The sequence below is a fragment of the Tasmannia lanceolata genome, unplaced genomic scaffold (assembly GCF_043159265.1).
Source record: "Tasmannia lanceolata isolate RefF3 unplaced genomic scaffold, GAP_Taslan_0.1 ptg000037l, whole genome shotgun sequence".
NCBI classification, from domain to species: Eukaryota; Viridiplantae; Streptophyta; class Magnoliopsida; order Canellales; family Winteraceae; genus Tasmannia; species Tasmannia lanceolata.
In genome coordinates, this window is record NW_027518714.1 from 45,171,187 (window position 1) to 45,182,905 (window position 11,719).

Genomic DNA, 11,719 nt, shown 5'->3' on the forward strand with positions numbered 1-11,719 from the left:
CGACGAGCATTGTCAGGACCAGGGCGTCGTCGAGAGGCAGTATCAAGTTGTCGAGGTCAGCATCTGAAAAGGAGATCTCATTCTCCGTCTTCATCTTTTTGCTGCATGAGTGCACGGCGTTGACTCGACGTGCGTATGCTTTTCGAGCAGCAGATGATGTGCCCCCAGCGGCCGGTCCGCCCATAATTGTGCCGATGACTCCCCTTGGCTGGGATCAGTGTGGCTCTGGTTGTGAACTGGATGGCACGGGAGATTGGTTCCTCGCAGGGGGCGGCTGTGACAGTCGAGGGCTCTGGCCCTGGGGGTTCTCCTCTCTGTGCTCTGTCCTGTGGCCGTCACTTCGGACATACTTTTTCAAATAGCCCCGGCCAATCAACAGCTCGATTTCTTCCTTGAGCTGCCAGCACTCGTCTGTGTCGTGACCGTGGTCCCTGTGGAACCGACAGTACTTCGACTTGTCTCTCTTATTTCCCTTGGAGATCATTCTGGTCGGCCACCTTACGAACTCTTCTCCTCTGATTGCGGCCAGTATGTGTCTCCAGGAGGTGTTGAGAGGAGTAATGTTCTCTTCCTTCCTCTGGGGGGACTTCTCCCTTCTTGGGGCCTTATCTTCCCTACGTTGCTTGGTAGGGTTCTTGTCCTCAGAGGTTCTCCTCCGATTTGAGTCAAGGGCTGCCAACGTTTCTTCTACTGCAATATATTCCTCAGCTCCGACCATCAGATCTGCCAGTGAGTGTAGATTTTGGCGAGCCACTGACCGGCGGAAATCGTTGGATCTAGCGCCTGCGAGGAGCGCGTTCATGACGGCTAAGGGGTCTAAATTCTGCACTTGGAGTGCCTCCCTGTTGAAACGGCTGACGAACACCTTCAGAGGTTCGTTGTCCTCCTGCCGCAAGGCCATCAAGGATGCTGTTGTTTTCCTTGGCCTGCGGCTGCTCATGAAATGGCGGACCAGATCGTCCCCAAAGTCCTCAAAGTTGCTGATGGAGTTCGGTTTGATCCTTGAGTACCAGTCCCGGGCCACACTAATCAGTGTGGTCGGGAATGCTCTGCAGAGGAAGCCATCGAACGCGCCGTGGAGGAGCATCATCGTTCTGAACGTTTCCAGATGGTCCACAGGGTCAGAGGTCCCGTCATATTGCGGGACGGTTGGCATTTTAAACCCCCTGGGCGCTGGGGCGCTCATAACATCGTCGGTGAACAACGTTCTGCTTGAGAACGCCCGCGGGGCAGGCCGGCTCTGATTTTTTGCCAGCTCTTCTATGCGGTGGTCCATTTCCTCTATCCTTCATAGCATTGGATCAGCTCTACGGTCTGGTCGGTCCAGCGACCTGTTTCTCTCCACTGACGGGCTCGCCGCAGAGCCAGACTGACTTTCCGGACTCCTTCGACGAGGTCGGGATTCTTCTTGCGGTGTGTGGTCTTCATAGGCTTGGTGCTTTCGCGCAGAACGGGACCGCAAGTCCTGTATTCCACCTATTCCTCAACACTCCCTCCCAATTCAATACCCTCTCCCTCGATTTCTTCTCCAAATTCCCCAAAGCCGTCGATTCCCTCGACCAAAACCCCTCTGTAAACGTTGTCATCCTCGCAGGTCGCGGCACCCACTTCTGTTCGGGCCTTGACCTCTCCGCCCTCGGTTCCCTCTCAAAACCCTCCTCTACCGATGCCTACAGAGTTAAAGAGTGGCATCAACAACAGATTTTGGGCATCCAAGCCGCGATCTCAGTTGTTGAGCACTGCTGGAAGCCCATCATCGCCATGATACATGGTGATTGCATTGGCGCTGGGATCGATATCGCCGTCGCATGTGACATTAGGTACTGTATGGAGGATACTTCCTTTGTGGTGAAGGATGTAGATCTGGCTATCCCTACTGATTTAGGGAGGTTAAAGCGACTTCTGAAGATGGTGAGATTTGGAAACGCTGCTGAAATGGCCGTTAAGGAGGGGAGGTTCTCAGGATCGGAGGCCAAGGGTTTTGGCATGGTTTCTAGAGTCTTTTCCTCCAAAGAAGCCATGGAAGAGGGCGTGAAGGGGATAGCTGAAGTTAGGCGTCTCTACTTTTTTTTTATGTCTATCAAAGATTTCTACAGGAAAAGCTATCTAAAGCCAATTAAAATTAAAAATAAAAGTCAAGGTGAGTTAGTGCAATTATCAAAACATGGTAGGGCTGTTAGGGTGTGTTTGGCGTACCGTTTGAAATAGCGTTTAAAACGCCGTTTTGCAAAACGGTGTTTTAGTTCAAAACTGCATTTTGCCAAACGGCGTTTTCATGTTTGGTTCGCCAGATCAAAACGACATTTTAAACGGCAAACGGAGGTATTGTGTGTTTGGTTGCAAATGCCCCAAAACGGAGTTTTAGTGGTAAAATGACCAAAAAGGGCATTGTTTGGTTGGCCTCAATGTAACTCAACTACTCTCTCATTAGGCCCAATATTAAAACGTCATTAGGATCTCATTCAAACACTATTAAAATTAAACATCATTGCCAAAACAAAACAAAAAAGGCTATACCTTTGGGGTTCTTCTTCTTCTTCTTAACGGCCGGATTTGACGGGTGAGTGGAGGCGCTGAGGCAGTGAGGCAGACGAGTGGGTTTGCAACTTTGCAAAGTAGATGAAGAAAGTAAGAAACTAGGGTTTCTTCTAATTCTTTTGTCTTTAAAAATCAAAATTAAGAGATCATATAATGATATCAGCAGCCCCATTGTTTTGAATTAAATATTAACAATTTAACAAATTTGTGTCCTCAAGAATGATATTAATACCCCCACTTTTTTGGTATTTGACGTAACGCATAAAGTCGCACGCATATATGTAAAAATGGGTTTTGGTGAGGGCAAACACGTAAAAACCCACAGCCCAAAAACTCCGTTCAAAACGGCGTTTTGCAAACGGACCTCCGTTTGCAAAACGCCGTTTTGAGGGTTCAAAACGGTGTTTCAAACGGCGTTTCAAACGATGGCTGAGCACCTAAACACTCCCAAACGGCCCTTTGGCCGCAAAACGGTGTTTCAAATGCCAAACGGTGTTTTAAACGGTATGCCAAACACGCACTTAGTCCTCCTCAAATCAGCTTTTAAAATCTTTAAAAAAAAAATAAAAATTGGGTAATTTCTTATCTTATCACACTTTATTAGCCTAAATAATAAGAAACTATAGGCTCCATCTATCTATCTAGATAAGTACAGACGTGATGAATGGTCATATTTACATGTATGCTTGCAGTTTTCACTTGTGTTTGTAACTGTTACAGCAGAAAATTCAAAATTCAAATAGTTGGGAGTTACCGCACGTTGTCCACTATTTGCAAAATACGCTTAATGGCTATCCAAGGAACATCAGTGGGCTGATGTATAAACTGGGAAACTTGCTTTACAGCACAGGCAAGCTCTGGCCTTGTGATTGTGAGATATTGGAGAGCCCCGACGGTGCTACGATAAAGTGTAACGTCCGTAAAAGGATCACCTATAATGTTGGAGGGTTGAGAGCCTGCCACAACTCGAGTTGAATAAGGTTTAGCACCATCCATTTTGGTCCGAGCATTGCCCTTTGAGAACTATAGCATTCTCTCCTTCCAAAGAAGCCAAATAGTTGCTAGGAAAGATACATTCAACGTGATCTTTCCTTTCTTATGCCATGGGACTGACGACCAACAATCCAGAAGATCAATGAGGCTTGCAGGGAATACCCAGGATATTCCAATTCTGCTCAAAATATCAAACCACACCTTCCTTGCTATGTTGCAGTGCACAAACATATGGTTGACTGATTCCCCGGCCTCTATGCACAATGAACAATGATCAATGATCAGAATATCCCGATGTCGAATAAAATCTACCGTCCGAATTCTGTCAGGAGCAGCCCATCCAAAAGCACATACCTTGGGAGGAGCTTGGAATGTCCAAATTTTGGCCACTGTGCATAGATCCAAACCCTTTTATCGACCCCAGATCACTTAATGTAACACCCTTCCAACATCTTGAGCAGCCTAACTATTGAATTAATCTCTCTCAAAGAAGTTTCTGCGAAAGATCGGCTTCCACACTACCTTGTCTTCTCTGCGCTCAAAATATTCTTTTACCATACCCTCCTTAGACATTGCAATGAGAAACAAGTCCGGATATAGCTCCTTCAATGGGAGCAGGTTACACAACGTGTCTTGCCATAATCTAATCCGATCACCTAAATATACTCTGAATCAAATTCCTTATAAGAACTTCATCCATACATGATATCTCTCCAAATTGTCACTCCAAACTGACAGAATCTATGATTGGACTTCCAATGACCAGGAGTGGACCCATACTTGCTTTCAATCACTTTGGTCCAAAGTTGAGACCCCTCCTCCCCAAATCTCCGAAGCCATTTTCTCATAAGAGCTTGGTTCATCTCCTTCAACTTTCTTATACCAAGGTGATAGAAGGGAATGTTTTTTCTTGAAAAAAAAAACTCCCTAGAAAATTAAAAATCAAAGGTTTGATGAAGCACATTAACATCGATTTTGAAATTCTCGGAAGAAACTTTCCACTAAAAATAAGAGAGGTTAAAAACTTGCCTAGACCTGTTATTTTGTTTTCCGAGAAAGTAAATTTCTCACTTATCGGGCTATCACATCACATATGAGGTAGCTTTAGTTGCCCAAACCCAGCATTTTCTATCAACTTTTCTTCGTGCATTTCGACGAAGATTCTTCTTCCTCATGCATTCAAAGGTGCGAAGAGGTAGTACACTCTCTTACCTTCACAATCGTCTAGATCTTAGGGTTTCGTATATTCGCTATTCTTATTGAACATTCACAGATTCGTTCGACATGTGCGACAAGCTCCTCATCCAGAGTAGAAGCGGAGGAGGCGAAGAAAACCACTCTGGTTTTCTCACTTCCGCCTAGATCTATCTGGTAGGATTTCTCTTAGGCATTCCTCATTTGCTTGCTCTGAAAAATAATTTGGGAGATTAAGATTCATTGAAAAGAGAGATCGAAGTTCTGGAAACGAAATAAAACGAGAGGTTACGATCGAAGTTATGGAAACCAAACCCTATCCCTAGCGAAGACGAAATTGTGGTTCCCGTAAAGGAAGACATGGGTCTGATCAGGGTGTAAGGAAGGGAGGTAGATGAGAAAATCGATGAAGCAATGGAGGAAGCGTGCTGAATGTCACTGAGAGGTACAACCTAGTTCTAGTGTTTGGGTTTCTTCATAAGAGAGTAGAAGCTTGCTGAAGGTCGCTGAACAGAGGACGGGCTCCTTTCCTTTGCTCTGTTTATTACTGATCTGGTGTTGAAGTTCTTTGATAAACAAAACATGCTGGAGTTTGCCGAAGATGGCAACAAACAAAAGTTAAGCCAGAAGAGCACTGTCTCTTTTGAAAAGCTGTTGTCATCTTCAGTTCTCCCTCTGCCTTGGGATGATGCTCTCAACACAATACATGGTCTGAGATTCAATGGATCCTGAAAATCACGAGCTAACCCCCAGACAACGTCGTATGATGGAGCTGTTAAAGGACAGGAAAGGGAACGACTCCTAAATGAAATCGAAGAGGAACTCAACACACACACTCTAGAGCTGTCCAAGACATCCCTGAACCAAGAAATAGAAGAAGATGAGAATGCTTTCAACACCTATCAAAATCTCGACATTGTCCATGCCCACTGGCAGAGGCTCAAAGATGTTATTGTCATAAAAAATGTCAGTACAATGCAAACAGAAGCTAGCAAAATCAAAAGAAAATTTGAGAAGGCTAAAGCAAAGGAAGAAGCCATAGTACAGATGGGAAAAGGAAGGCTACGGATGCAGAACGGGGTAATACTCAAAGTCCTCAGGATATTGATGTTGGACCAAAGCAATGGAACCAGCTCCTCAAACGGAACATCGAAAATCCAACCTGGTCCAAGCTTGAACACACTAAACCAGTAAAGGAAGACGAAGAACAGTAAAAAGTCTCATTCGAAGAGGAAGACTTCAAAGAAGCCATAGAGAAATGGGCTAACTGTCTGGTTGGGTATTTCATCGGTAGTGAAAATGCAACGATAGGCCCAAGTATGATGGTGGCAACCCAAAAGGGGGTGAATTGGGTTTATAAAAATAAGTTTTAGCCTTTTGCTCTTTTGCCCAAAATACAACTCCAACAAGTTAAAAGATAAGATATCAAAACATTCAAGCACACAAGTTAAATCTAAAGTGCAATGCAAATGTAAAGATCAAGATATAAGAAAGAGTGCACCAGAGATTTAAAGTGGTTCGGTCATCAAACCCACGAGGCCTACTCCACCCCACCAACCAATCACGTTGATGGCTTCCACTATTTTACCTTCTTAACTTTGGAAAAAATCGTGCCGTTTACAATCCGAACGCTTTAACCTTGGTGGCGAACTCCACCACGGAGAGAGGGCTCCGCTTCTCCGAACACTCGCCCAATTACAATGTTGATTGAAGAAAGAAAGAAACAAGAAAATCCCTTTCAAAGGGTTACAATCATGATGTAGAAGATGTACAATGAAAGCTCATAATCCAATCCTTATCCTTGAATCAAAGGAGGCTCAAGTATGTTCTTCAACTCAATATGTATTCAAATGAGGCGTAGGGAGCGTTAGAATCAAAGGAGGCTCAAGCATGCCTATCTCTAGCCACTCTTGAGTTGCAAAGCACACATGTGAATATGAATTGGACTGTATACCAACTGCTTGAGTTAATTCTTGTGAAAAAATTCCATAGCAACATCTGATTTTCATAGTTTAGAATCAGTTGGAATGAAATCAATGGGCACTTCTTTATTGGTGGTTTAGCTCATCAAGGTGGAAAGACACAAATTCATGGGCTATTGTAGTGCTCGCTAGAATGCATCATATTCTGAACCTTGAGTTTCCACACACCAATGCTTAAAACTAGCTGAATTCCTATGCTATATGTATTGGAGATATTAGTGTCTTACTGGAATTGGTAATAAGGATCCCAGCCATGTGGATTTTGTTTAGATATCCTTGGTGCCATTTGTATTTACATGAGTGCATGCCTCCCTTTCATATGGCCATGGTCTGTAATAGCTCTTGATTTGCCCTTTAGCACAAGAAAGAAGTCGGGAACCATCTATATACCGATAATGAAATTAATGGTCACAAGAAGCCATGAAGAGTTGGCAACTTGGCATTAATTGGATAGCCTTCGCATGTATGTTTGAATTGGATATCTTCTATCCCTACATGGAACCGAGGCATGGACTTCTATTAGCCAGCTGATCCTGAAATGTTAGATAAGTCTTATTAGGATACCTCATATTTGTATTGAAATTCTTACTCAAAGATTCTGCATTTTAAGTGAAAGATCCTTTGATTACTGAGAATCTGCAATCCAGTTACGTGCATGATTCTTGAGCATAGTTAAATTAACTGTTGCTGTAAATTGGAAGACGACTGTTAGGCACATTGACCTTCATTGGAAGCTCCCAATGAAGGTCATAGAACTCATTTTCGGGCTAGCCTTTTACAAATCCTACTATTCAAGGACTTTGACAAGCCCTGCAATTTTCTACTACATTAGTAGCTTCATAGAAGAATGCTTTTTATTTTCCTTTTGTTGTGTCTGTAATTGCATTTCTTTTTCAGTGAATTGGAAGGGGTGATGCATCCTTGCAATCTTTGTGATAGAGCTTGTTGGATTGGCCATGATTTGAAGGGAATTTCACTTTCGGTGAGGCTTTCACGGATGTTGGGCCGAATTTGACGGATTATGCTGCTTTTTTCTTCTTCTTTTATACCCAGTTTTCAATTGGATTTATGGGGAAAATGGAAGACGCCAAATTTCTATCGTGCGCTACAATGTGTGCTCCAGGGATTGGTCCACTATCGTGCGCCATCTTCTCCATCCTTTCTCCACCCTCCTGTGAGATACTCTCCAAATTATCAACGTCATCCTCCGGCTCTAGTTTCGATGGGTTTCTTGATTTTGACTTGTCCTCCGATTCGACCTTGATACTATTCGATTTAAGAGCTCTCCTCGACAAGAGTTCTGTGTCTTTCCTAACTTCATCCACAGGGTCCTACCATCCATGCAAGCTGGGATGGCAACTGAAATGGGGCAGTTACCACTGGAACTTATCTTCACTTCTGCAACTTTGTACCCTGTACCAGATTTACAAGAGAAGTCTGAGGACACAACCTTTCCAATCCTTCGAGCAATTCGCAAGAAGGTTTCCTCGCACCACACTTCCGGAGGGACGCTGGAAATGTTCCACCAATTGATCGTTCTGATGATGAGAATTTGATTGACCACGGGGCTAATTCCACGAATGGGGAGTTTGTTGCTGATTTCCAGATAGATTGAGTTCTCTGGATGTTCATCCCAAAGGGGATAATGACCATCACCACCAATATGTCCATTTTATACACTTCTAGCTCTGATTTCGAACTACATCGTCATCTAAGCCATTCTTGAAGCGCCGAGACGTTTCCCGGCCATCCTTCACGGATTTTTTCCCCACAGACTCTGTGATGTATTTCTGATTGGAACCAACAGGACAATATCGCTTCTCTCTGGCTTACCTTCTACAATCTTCTGATTTTGATTTCCACCTTCAACATCACCGATTCTTCCGTCATCCAAACTTCCATTACCTTCCCTAAAACACCATAATCTGGCCTAGGTAAGTTTGTATCTGACCCTGACCATGTTTTGCCGCATTTCCAACACGATCCTCGCTTGCGGAAGTTGCGAAAAGTACATCTTCGGCAAATCCAATCTTCCATTCTTCCTCCTCTTCTTTTCTGATTAGAACGACCGACCTTCCTTGTTCCTTTACCCTTTACAAGTTGCCAAGGTTCCTCCATCCTTGACTTGCTTGCATATTAATTCTAGTTTTTTTTAGGAGATCGGTGTGAATAATTTGTTTTCTATAATCTTTAAAATTTGTCATTATCAAACATTAAAAACCCTTAATTGTCTGTGAGTGTGGGCCAAGGAAACTTCGGACATTCCTTCTCTGCCTTGTCCATGTATTGGGTCGAAAGCTGAAGTATTATTTATGTTTAATTCTGCAGAGGAGGCAGCAAGATCTCTGGCTCGAGGCAAAGAGGTCTGGGGACATCATCTTCTCTCTTTAGCCTTTTGGGAATGCAATTTACAAGAATCTCAGCCTATTTGGGTTAATTTCCATGACATTCCTTTGCATGTTTGGGCCATCTCTACGGTCGAAGCTCTGGGAAATTCTATTGGGCAAGTCCTGGAGGTGATAATGGAAGAAAGACACTCTCAGTGCATGAGCTTTGTATCGGCAAAGATATCGGTCCCTCATTGGCAAAATGTTCCCTCTGTTATGCTTATTCGGGTTTGGGGGCATGACTTTCCAATGCGTGTTGAGTCTCAAAACCCTAATTCTGAATCTGGTCATCCCTCTTTGGACTCAGTCATGGGCCACTCCATCTGTCTGAAGGACCCGTCTCTGGAGGGGTTAAGTCGGAATTTGGAAGAGGAAAAATTGCCTGGGGAGGCTCGAGGGCTTAGTTCTGTTGAACCTGGGGGACCCGTCGCTTTGAATTTGAATTCAAAATTCAAATCTCGTAGTACCTCCCCCGGGTCTACATCGCACGGACAAGGGATCCCCCTTAAAAAGGCTTTTTCAGGCTTCTAGGAGATCTGGAATAGCGGATTTGGCTAGCTGGCTGCCGCGAAAAGACAGGAAGGCTTTTTTTAAGAGAAGCAGCCTATGAAGTCTGTCATTTTTCTGGGGCTGCGTCCAAGCCTCTGTTTAGGAAGGGATCCAAAGCCTGGATGTTGCGTGCTTCAATAAGGCCTCGCGTGGGGGGGCTAATTTAGGACAGGCGGGTGGTATACTTAGGCATACTTTATGGATAAGAAAATCAACCAGTAAAAAGTAGGGGGATAGGGTATCACCAGTTACTCTTTTCAGGAAGTAATTGGTTTTTGGGCTGGGATGGAAAACCAGAAGTCACAGGCATAAAAAGTATACTTGGAATTTCTATGGAGCTACGGCTCTTGAAAGGAGAAAAAATATTCGGTTTGGTTATTGTTATCTGGTGACAAGAGAGAAGTTGTTAAGGTGCCCCATTGGTGCCCTAACTAGGCAAATGGAAGATACAGATTGCAATAGGACTCTCACTTTTGCCTAGGGGGTCGAAGGAGGAAGTTGTTCGTGGAGATAAGGGTGTTGGAAAGAATCCTGGAAGGGATCCCATTTTGACGCCTACATGGGTTTGTCAGTAAATCATCTACAAAACCTTTTGGATGAGCTTCGCAATTGTTCAAATTAGTTGTTTCCGAGGGCGGTGGATGGGGAGCGGTTGGAGTAATATTCTACTTGTCAGGGGAAGGGGCTTTTTGATGGGCGGATTGTATTGGCGTTTGGGGATGTTGATAATCCTGGGTAGTATATGGTGTTTATGTAAGCAGAATGGGACTACTGGTCCCTAATGCCATTTTAAATATTAATGAAATTGTCGCTTTTCAAAAAAAAAAATAATAATATTAAAAACCCGAACCGATGAAACCCGACCAAAGGAACAATCTCGCGTAGGGTCGGGTTTATGAATCCTTGGGTTTTTCAATAAAAATTTGACCTGATCCAACCTGACCCAAGATAATTTCTCAGGTAAGGTATAGTTTTGGAAAAACCGACCCTGCCTACCTAGACTTGCAACCCTATCCTAGAGTAATCAATTCACCCTTTCCCGAAATCTCTAATTTTATCCATTTAGTTCAAGGTGTAAATCTATTAAAAACCCTAGAACTTCCACTGAGTTGGCTATCATGAGTCGGAGGATCGAGGCATACTTTTTTAAAAAGCGGGTCCACCCCTTTTTGACTTGAACCACATTTTCTCGACACAGTTTAATCAAGCCAGTAAAGATTTAAAAAACTAATTAAACTTCTGACTCTTAAATTAGACCGTTTCAACCATTTGAATATAGACCTCTGGTTTTTAAAATTAGACCGTTTCAACCCTTTGAATATAGACTGCACGGTTCATTTACATAACCTCCTAATTACTTAATGTATCATTATCTTTAAGAATTAATAAGTAAACAAGTAAAAACTTGAACATCTAAGATTTCATAATTTTCTTTTAATTTTCACAAGTTAATGACATGGTATATGATCATTAGTAGGTTGCTTTATTTTTAATTTTTGGTATTTTTTATTTCTCTTTTAACTTTTTTAGCTTTTGTTTCTAAAATTTTGCTTTCCATTTATAAATGGCATTATGGTTCGACCGAACCGGACCGGTCTGGTTTTTAAAACATTCGTATTAACTACTGTTTAGCTCCTGTGCATATCATTGATTTGCCCGAGTTGACTCAGTTTTACCTTGACCAAGATCTCATTTGAGTAAGTCTTTCCCTACTGGAGTTACTCAAAACTCTCGATTGAGCAATCCAAGTTAATCTCAAATGGACTGTGCCAATCATTGACTCGTGTGCGAGTCAACTTGGTTTTACCATATCCAAGTTATCATCCAAGTTCAAGTTTTTGCTCACAGGTATTAACATAATTGGACTCGTTTTAATGACACGAATTGCTGAGAAGTCTCCGCTTGCTGTAGCGAGATCAAAAGCTGTGTTGCTGAGAAGTAGAGGTCTGACTATTGATCAAGGATTGGATTGTGTTGCTGTGTGGAACCCGGCGATGCTTCTGTCTGATGATTTGCAGGAGGCAGTGACTGCCCAGATGCAAAAATGAAGGCCTGATTTTGCCAAGCTCTGATAGA

At 43.2% G+C, this 11,719-nt stretch overlaps 1 pseudogene; it reads left to right on the forward strand.

Annotated features, from left to right (window-relative positions):
• Positions 1-530: 530 nt before the first annotated feature.
• LOC143861479 (delta(3,5)-Delta(2,4)-dienoyl-CoA isomerase, peroxisomal pseudogene) lies at positions 531-11,715 on the forward strand (annotated as a pseudogene).
• Positions 11,716-11,719: the final 4 nt, after the last annotated feature.